The sequence below is a fragment of the Otolemur garnettii genome, unplaced genomic scaffold (assembly GCF_000181295.1).
Source record: "Otolemur garnettii isolate 467f Iridium unplaced genomic scaffold, OtoGar3 scaffold00012, whole genome shotgun sequence".
Taxonomy (NCBI): domain Eukaryota; kingdom Metazoa; phylum Chordata; class Mammalia; order Primates; family Galagidae; genus Otolemur; species Otolemur garnettii.
In genome coordinates, this window is record NW_003852407.1 from 17547540 (window position 1) to 17557714 (window position 10175).

Genomic DNA, 10175 nt, shown 5'->3' on the forward strand with positions numbered 1-10175 from the left:
AAAAATTTGAATTTAGTGAGGAAGGGACTCAGTAAGTCCGTCCTACCTATCAGGTACAATGTAGGGGTATGTAAGTCCCTATGAAAGTTTTGAGACAGACCATGTTATGGTCCATTATTTCACTTACAAGAAAGACAGTAGACAGTCTGATTCACTCGTGTGTTTCACATGCTGGTTCTATGGTGCTGGGGGAGTTTTATTTGTGTCCTTCAACGTGGATTTTACGTTTCTTGATTTTTATGTATTTCCAAACGTACGTGGCTCACTTCCTGGGTGAAGGACTCAACTTCACATAGATCTTAATCATGCCTTTTCTTTTTAAATTAGCTTTTCTGGTTATTCTGAATGAAAGCATTAGTTTCCTCCAATCTATTCCATTAATGGATACATACCTGTGAGATGATGTTGTGGGCTTAGCTCCCTGTGCCAGGGCAAGGTTCTCTTAGATCCTCTTATAGCATTCTGTGCATAATTTTATCGAAATAATTAGTTCTGAATGGTAAAGACTTATATACTTGTCTGTTTCTATTACTAGACCATAAATGTCTGTAAATTAAAGATGGTCTTATTTTTCTTTTATTCCTAATATGTGGCACATTTTTGCTGCTGAATAAGACTATTTAATAAGTAATTTTAAAGTGTGTGAATAGAGCTGTAGATTTCAGACCAAATGGCATGTCAGTTTTCTGACGGACACTCTAAAGTTGGTTTTTCTTTACGTTTATGTTTTTAAAATATCTCTGAATTTCTTCTAGTACCTTTACAGGTTTTTAAAAAGATGTAAATTGATAACCCATCTGAAATTTATTTTGTTGTGCAAAGAAAATAGAGTTATAATCATGTATCATTAGTTATTTCCAATCTTAGGAAAAAAAAGATAACATTAGTGTTAAAAGAAAGAGAAATTTACTTTTATGGATCAGAAATATATTTTTTCATTTGCTAGAGTAACATTTTTTAATTGAAAGCAATGTTTTTGAACTGGATTTTAGTTCTGACAATAAACTTCATTTAAACTTATAATGACTACTCACTAGACAGATTTATTTCTTTCCTGATATCTGTTAGTATCCTTAGATATTATTTATTCACTTTTTTAAAGTAGGTATTCAAATCACACAAATTTTGTTTATAATAAATACTATTGAATATATAAATAAAAAATTCTCTACCTACTTGTTATTAGATTTCTTAGTTAGAACTTGACCCTGTGCTCTATGAAGCTGTCCAGGTCACTCAGGGAGCCACTCTTTTTCATAATCGCCATGATCCTTTGTTTGTGGCTTTTTTTATGACCATTATCAACTGAATTAAATTTATCTCTTTAAAATTAAAATTTGTCCCTCTTTTCACTGCCCTGTTTATTCCCCAATCTGGATTTATTTCAGTTATTTCATGCCTGAGATATATTCCTATCCCCTACCTACACACACATACGCAGACAAACATAGTAGCAAAGATAAACTTCTTGAGAGTCAGCATTTCCCTCTGTGTGGTTTGATGCGATTTCCCTGACCCCTAGAATGATGCCTGGCATATAAAATATATATTGAATGAGTGTCTGCTTCTTATATTTTGAACTTACTGAAGACAAGTTCAGTGATCTAAATTTTTATATCCTAGCACTGACCATAATAGTTACTGAAGCAGGTCTTAAATCCATTTTCAAATAAGTGTTACTCATTCTCTTATAAAACGAAAAGGAATTATGTTGTTGTTCCTACTAAAATAATCCTACTTATTGTAGTATAACTTATTGTCCAGCAAATAAATCTTAGAATAGAATTATCAACCAAGAGGGCAATGTATATAAAATTTGTTTCATTTATGCGTTGAATACATATTTAGTTATTGAATTTCATAAACAAATCCCAACTAGTTATATATACCTGTTTATATTTTTCTTCCTTTACCTTTCAGAATTTTAAACCATTATTCACTTTGATTTATTAAGTATTAAAATCATACAGATGATATGACAAATACTTTTTCATCTGTTAAGTATGTGTCCTATAGTAGATATTTTATTAGGAACAGGGGAAACAAAGGTGAACTCTTAGTCTCTATCTTCAAGATCCTAATCAATACGTTGCATAGCAGTGGCTACATGTCAGGCACTGTTCTGAGAAATTTATATACACATATTTACTCCTAAAATTCTTATCGCAATCCAAGGAGATAAGTCTATCATTGTCTCTACTTTTGATGATGAAGAAATTGAGGCACAGAGAGATTAGTAATACAGTTTGTATTAGAGTTAGTGTCCAGCCAAAATCTGGCAAGGGAATCCGAACCTTTCTAACAAAGACAGCTTCTTAGAAGGAGATCATTACTGACTCACTGTCTGATCCCCCTTCATGGGCTCCAGTATTCCCGTCTCTTTCCTCAGATCTGCCTTGGCATTCATCCTCAAAACTCGTTTTGTAAAAATGTTGTTTCCTCTACTCTCATTTTCCCTATTTCCCCTAAGACAAATATATCATTGTAAATTGCCAAATATACTGAATATGATGTTAACAAGTAAGGGCTTATAAAAATAATCCACTAGCGTGAGGCGCCTGTGGCTCAAAGGACTAAGGTGCTGGCTCCATATGCCAGAGATGGTGGGTTCAAACTCAACCCTGGCCAAAAAAAAAAAATAAAAAATAATAATAATAATAAAAATAAAAAGTATAAAATAAAAAATAATGCACTAGAGAAAATTATAAATTCTTAAATTTACATAATCGACTAAGGGCATTCACATACCCTTAGTTTGTTATTACTTATTTTTAAAATTCAGATACATATTGTGGAACTCTCACTACTGCCTACTTAATAAACCTTTTATAAAAAATCGATAATTTTATTTATTTACTCCCTGTTTTCTCAAGGGAGCTGGAAAATACGTATGATTGATCACTAAGTCTTCAGTCTTAAAGGAATAGTTGATGGTAAACAGTACCTATTAGAACAGAAAATTATTCCTATTTTTTTCTTAACTAAGACATTTTTTAGAAATAATTCTGGCTGATTGAATTTGAAAGTAAACCATATGTTGTTTACATATTTTGGCATTTATCCAGTTTTCTTCAAGATGAGAGTGAAATTTTTTTAAAGCCCTTTACTAATTGGATAATAATGAACATAATGAAAACAGGTGCAATAACTTTTTGAATTGTGAGAACGCATCTCCCGAACAAGCTCTAAAAAGAGAATCCATGAGGGGAAAATGATCTGCATATACTGTGAGGTGGGTACATATGGTCTTGGAGATATGCACCCAGGCACACATGAAATTAAATGTAACTGCTGTTTTTCACTAGGATAGAAATCAAAAACCCTAATCAAAATGAGATTAACAATACCCTGTCCATTTTTTATATGGACTCCTAAATGTAAATGCTGGCGCAATATTGAGAGTCTAGTTAATATCCAAAGGGTTTTCACACGTGGTAGGGTGAAAAGCCAGAAGAAACTGCAGACAGCCCAACAATTTTGCTAGAAGGTTAATAAGGTATTGAGTTTATCTAACATATAGATCCCCTCACCTCTCAGTGACAGCAGCATCCATACAGTCCCGTTTTTCCTCCTGCACTTGAAAGAGAAGATGTAGATGATGTAGATTCTATTGCTTCAGCCACAAAGGAGAGGAATGACAGCCAGTGGGGGAAGGGGGGTTGGTGGTAATAGCTGCTCCTGACATAAAGGTTTGAGCAATGAAAAAGATCATGGGGAAACGAGGGAGTAGGAAAGACAGTTCGAATGACTGGGGGAAAACTGGACTCCTCCTGACGGGAAAACTTTTCCTGCCCTACATCCTTCCTTCCCCTGAAAGGGGTGCACACATTTGAATTGCAAGAGTGTTTCTGAAGAAAAATGAATGCTCAGTGTTCAGAACAGTTAGAACTCTTAAAATGCGTTATCAACGTAAAAAAAATGTATATGTTCATTATTTTCCAAACATATTAAGTGCTGTGTTTGAAAACAATGTATGAAATAATGTTTAAAGCCGCATAATGCGGCTTGCTACTAGATCTCTTTTGCTGTGGCATAGGCACTTAAATTCCACTTATAATTATTTTTCTAAATGATCAGTGCTTACTGTGATGATTCCCTGGCTAATATATGTATGCAAAATGTGGCTGCAGGATTTGCTTTTGTTAGCATATCCCCTCCCCCACTCTGAAACCTCAAGGCTCCAGACATCGGGAGAAAATGGATGTGTGTGTGTGTGTGTGTGTGTGTGTGTGTGTCTAACCTTCAAGTTGATACACTGGTGATAATATACAAACAAAATTAAAAGATAAAGCTTCCGCTTGGTGATGCCGTTCTTAACACGTTATAATCGTTTTAGAAAAAATAAAAGTCAGCAGAATGCTTTTAATTTGATTGGAGGTAGTGTTTTAAAACAGCAATATAGAGCACTTACAACTGGAAATTTAATATAACTGAGAATGGCACTATTATTAAATAATTCTGTGATCTTCCAGCCCTGTTCTTAAGCAGTGATTTCCCTGTAGCAAAATGCATTAGATAATCAACAACCCAGTCTGCCAATAAACTTGTTGGGGGATCAAACCCTAAAGGAAGGAGCCCATAGCCCCGGAGGAAGACTGAGTACATGTTTCCCTGAGTCTTTGAAGGCTCATCTCAGTAGTCCCACTGCTAGAATGTGCTCTGTTGTCATAGCAACACCATCTCCTGCTTCATACAGGAAAGATTAGCTCTTCCTGTGCAGAGGAGAGAATTTAGGGGAAGTCAGATTAATCCCTGGGTGCACTTCGAGAGAAAGGTTGGACCTCGCCTGAGGGATGCTGTATCTGCAATGATAGACTTGGTCTGCCACAGACACTGGTATTTAAGTTGAGGAACAGAATTCACAGTAAGTGCCAGCTCCTCCAGAGTAGAATATGGATGAATGAGGTTTGTCTAAGTCTTGTGGAGCACTGTCCCATGCAGCAAGAGCATGACAGCAGGAGACTCTGATGAGAAGGACGTTTTCCTAGTTCAGGGGGTGTTTACAGGGTGGGCCGAGTCAGAAACTTGGGGAAAAATTTTATATACTTTTGAAACGTTTGTCTGACATCATGCAAAATTAGATGAATAAAAAATGTATTGTATGCTTTTGTTACTTAATTTAATCTAGATTTGTGTGAATATAAATCTAAAATTCCATAAGAGAGAAAAAAAATCATGAAAAACGTGTATGTAAGCAAGTTGTATTTCTTCTGTACCAAAAATGATGAAAATTCATTTTAACATTGTAAATGTACTTTTAACATTATCTGTATATATCTTGAAATTTCTTTTAGAAGTATCCAAGTGGTGTGGTTCTTATAAGATAGTTATAACTTGATGAAAAGGTATTTTTGAAGGAACAGTAATGTATTTAGCTCTTGTACCTGGTGCTGGTGCTTCAACTTTTCAGCGTAAAGCATGTGCTACGTGTCAATCTTTGGGGATTTTTTTGTTGATTGCCTCAGATGGATTTCGTTCTGGGGAATGTTTATGTGGTTCTGTTGAGTTTTCTTTCCTTTCCCTTCCTTCATAGTTATACAGTTTCTTCCATCATTCCTGTGAATCACATTTTTAGTTTAAAAGCTGGAAAGCTTTCTATAGATTTGACATGCTTGGTCTTAATATCTATTACGGAGATGTCTAGTTTTTCAAAAACTTAATTATTTCTAAGGACCCTTTCATCTAAATACAAAAATTAAAAGATTTTTTGCAAGAAGATGTAGATTCTCCATACTGTACTCCTAACGCACAGTCCCTGTGTTTATGACTGTTAGTTTGTATTACCCTGAATGTACATATATTTTTATTTAAAAATATTCATGATGAAAACTGCATCGTGCTGCATTCATGAGAGTTTTCAATTGTTTCCATTATGGCTATGTGTGTATAACATGTATTTAGAAACTTGGTTTTGTTTCCCTTGTGGGAAACCCTAAGTTACTGATGTACCATACACACAACTAATATCCCCGTCTTTGCTGAATAGAGCCATTGTCATAAAAATATTTAATTGCCATTTGAACTGTGCTGCTTTCATTTCTCAGAATGGAAGAGAATTGGGTGTTGCTGTAAAAACAGAGCACAGATAACACATGCCCTCCTTTCCTTCGAAACTTAACGCTAGAATAGACCATAGGTTTTAGAGTAAAACACTTGTATTAAAATATTACATAAAATTATTCTCTTCCTTTGTTAGGAATTATACGCAAATCCAAAAGGGTCATCCTTGGCTTAGTAGCATTCAGGCTGTAACTATGCAAAACCTGACACGCTAAAGAAAATGGAGACAAAGCAGGAAGTCTCAATAAATTATTGCAATTCATTTCAACAACCTCTTTTCGGTGATTTCGATCAGTAAGTCACAGTAGAACCTTTGAAAATAGAAAAGGAGAGAGGAAAATGTGTTCCTTTTGTCTTAGAAAACCAACTAGAGTGACTTATCTCTCTTTATAGATTTTGGGTAAAATGAGAAAAACCAATGACCTTATTCTAAAAAGAGTAAAACTTGGGTCACTGGATGATGCTAGGATCCAAATTAATGAAACAGAACCAGGAAAGAGGAAGAGCAGCTATTGATTGGCACCTATTGAAGGCGCCATTGATTTACTGAGATAACACAGTAAGGGGTGGAGATAGACTACTAAGCAACAATTAAAAACATGAGTCAGAGACTTAGTCCCTTTGCTACCTTGACCAAAGTTTTTCAAGAAGTATTCCTTACCAGTTAAGGAAAAAAAAACTTACTTAAATTTTCCATTCCTATCTTTTGTGCTTATGCCTTTTGTAAACATAGTGAACTGTCCTGGAAACAAATGCTGGCTATACACTGAAGACTAATAGGGATTTTTTATCTGAGGCAAAGTTGACTTGACCTCTTCTGCTCTGTCAAGATATTGGTTGGAGGCTTGACACCTGTAGCTCAAGGCACCAGCCACATACACCAGAACTGGCTGATTAGAATCCAGTCCAGGCCTGCAAAAGAGTGATGACAACTACATCCAAAAAATAGCCAGGCATTGTGGTGGGCACCTGTGGTCCCAGCTACTTGGGAAGCTGAGGCAAGAGAATCGCTTAAGCCCAGAAGTTGGAGGTTGCTGTGAGCTGTGACACAACAGCACCCTACCCAGGGGGGCAGCTTGAGGCTCTATCTCAAAAAAAAAAAAAAGATATTGCTTGGTGAGACCAGCTTATCCTTTAAAACCAAATTATGTCTTGAAAGGCAGGGCTTCAGGAATCTTTGAAAGAAATTGCTGTACTATTCTGAACTTGTCTGAGAGTTGGGAGTGCCCCAACTTCCCATTTGGAAAGTGCAAGAGTCATTTTAATGTTAAAAGTCTTCAGTTCATCAAGGTTTTCTGAAATCTCTGAGATTGGTAGGTGATATGAGAATTTTAGAATTTTTCCCTTCTCCCCCACCAGGAAACCAGAGTCTCAAAAAAAAAAACAACCCAAGAAGAAATGGTCAGGAAATTCACAACAGCATTGCATGCTGGGAAACACTCCGCCCGCCCCAAACACACAGGAGGCAGTACCATGTGATTTACATAATGGTCAGTTACAGTGACAGCTTCTGAAGCTGCCCAGTGTGGTAGATGATTGATGTGTGTATTATAGAAGACGCTGACAATAAAAGTGCTCAGAACAGCAAATGATACTATGATGTGAACATGGCTTGTATTTACTTTTAAAAATCAAATTTATGTGTCATTTCACCATATTCAAATTCAATTCTAGGACACATCATTCTGTTAGACCATTTTGGAGACCTGTTAAATAGAAATGACTTTTCTTCTTTTCCTTAAATTTTGGGATTCTTTCTGACATAAAAACCTTCTCTTTATATTCGACATATTTGACTATATATGCCTTAGGAAAAATATGTGGTATGCTAAATGTATTTGTTTTCTTAGAGTTGCTAGAAGCAAAGGGTAGCCTGGTATACATCGAGGAATATAGCTGGAAGAGTTGTCGAAATTAGGTTGTAGAAAGAATAGAATATCCACCTGGGATATGCGCTTTTGATGATATGTATTTCTGAGGGTCGACTGGGGCCAACTGGCATTTGTGAATCAGGATGAGAAATAGGAGAGCTTTGTGAAGATGTAGTCTACAAATGTGGAATAGATGAATATATATGGTATTGACAGTAGTTGGGAGAGGTGAGTAGGGCTGAGAATCTAAACCAGTATAGAAGCACTGATAATTGAAAGTAGGGAATTCTAAAAAAAATTAAAACTAGGGGGTGGTGCCTATGGCTAAAAAGGGTAGGGTGCTGGCCCCATATGCTGGAGGCGGTGGGTTCAAACCCAGCCCCAGCCAAAAATTAGGGAATCTTACATGATGACAGGATTTTTAAAAAGTAGGGAATCAATGGGAAAGATACCACAGACATATAATTTATGGGACTTCATTTGTTAATTTATTCAACCAAGACTTATTTGGCTTCTGCCAAATAACAGGTATATGAATCACAAAGAAAAATACTGATGCTCAGGCTTTCATAAAAACGCTCAGTCTGGTAGACATTGACCAATAGATAGAAACTCATCCATCTATTGATGGGCAATGTGGTAAAATAAGCACAGAAGAAAGATGTAGCTGATGACTGAGTAGCATTAAAGAAGGAACTCTTCAGCTTGGAAATGCATGGGGGACATGATTACAGTTAAGGAAATTCAGTAGAAAGGGGTGTTTGAACAGGGTGGTCATGATAATGGGAGGCAGCAACGAATTTGATTTTAGACATCTTAAGTCTTTAAAACATATATTGCATTTGATGATGAAAGCTAACTTATTCACAATATAGGTTCTTTATAAACACTTGTTTTGGGTCACATTATTGCATACAATTTCAAAGCATCTCTAGCATTTGTTGGACTACTCTTTATATTCTGTTTTCTCTTTCATATTTGTATATAGCAATTCGAGTATGGGAAAACGTTTCATGTGTGTTTTTCCTTCGAAGTACACAACTTTTTGCTTTACCAAAAAAAAAAAAAATCTGTCTTACATTACTGGCGTCTAACTGTTCTAAATTTAATAATTTTTAACGTGGGAACTTTTGTATATTTGGCAAAATACATGATAACAATAAATTAAATAGAAAGAAAAAAGTATATATTCAGTTGAATTTGGGGGAAAAGCACATTTGTAGGAATTACCTAATTAGTTAGAGATAAAAGTATTTTATTATCATTTTTTTCTGGATAATTAGTATAAATTTCTATCGTTGTAGTCCTCAAATGGTAATGATTGCAGCAATTGCCATAACAACTTCCACAAGTAATAGTTGTTTTGTACTTTACAGTTTTTAATTGTTAGGGGAATACTTCTGTCAGTAGAAGACCTTCTGTACCTATATGGAAGAAAGAGAACACGATTTTTTATAGAATGAGTATGAAGGGTGACACAAAAGTAACTACAAAATTTAGATGGAATTTCCCAAACATTTCTATGGTAAAGTAGAAGAACGAAACAGTTACAACTTTTCTACTTCCTTGATAAATAAATAGATGCCACTGTACTTGTAGCCTTGTAAGTGTTTGAAAACACACCCACAGAGGGGACAGTGGGGAGGAAATTCCCTCCCGCTTCAAAGAACATTTATCCTTTCCCCTTAGACAATGCACCCTGTAATTTACATCATCTCCTTGAAAATTATCATAGCACTGTCAGATACATATAATGACTATCATGTCTCAGTTTTATGAGTGAGGAAACTGATGCTTAGAAAGGTTAAGAAAGATTTTTCAACTCATCTAACTTGTAAGCAGAGGATGTTTCCAGCTCATTCTGCATCTCCCATTTTCGTTTCTTCAGTGAGGCATTGTAGGGAGTCATATTTATATGCTGCATGGAGAGGAAGTGATCAAGAAACAGTTGTTTTTACTGTCCTTGTTGGGTATCTATGGATACACATGCCCTCTGCTATAAATAAGCTCATCATGGGGCATAGTATCTCACAGAAACTCATCCTACTCTAGGAAGAGGAAAATGATAAAGATGATTATAATTTTACTTATTTATCTTGTATTTTTTATAGATGAGCCCCTCACCCAGGGGGCACGTTATCCACCCTCACAATGTGCACATTAGGTGAGACCCCACCTCATGCCCTCCCAACTTCTGCCATGCGTCCTCTCCCCCTCCCCCCTCCTGCTTCCCTTTACCCCCAA

General features: G+C 35.8%; 1 protein-coding gene across 13 annotated transcripts in view; it reads left to right on the forward strand.

Moving 5' to 3' along the window:
• Window positions 1-10175, forward strand: part of NOL4 (nucleolar protein 4) — a 356755-nt gene that overhangs the window by 153898 nt on the left and 192682 nt on the right. For 2 of the 13 annotated variants that reach the window (XM_012802091.1, XM_023510257.1), the window contains exon 1: window positions 4691-4864. The exons of the other annotated variants lie outside the window; for them this stretch is intronic. The gene's annotated coding sequence lies outside the window, so the exon portion shown is untranslated. Of the gene's footprint in view, window positions 1-4690; window positions 4865-10175 lie in introns of those variants that run through there. 13 annotated transcript variants of the gene reach the window in all.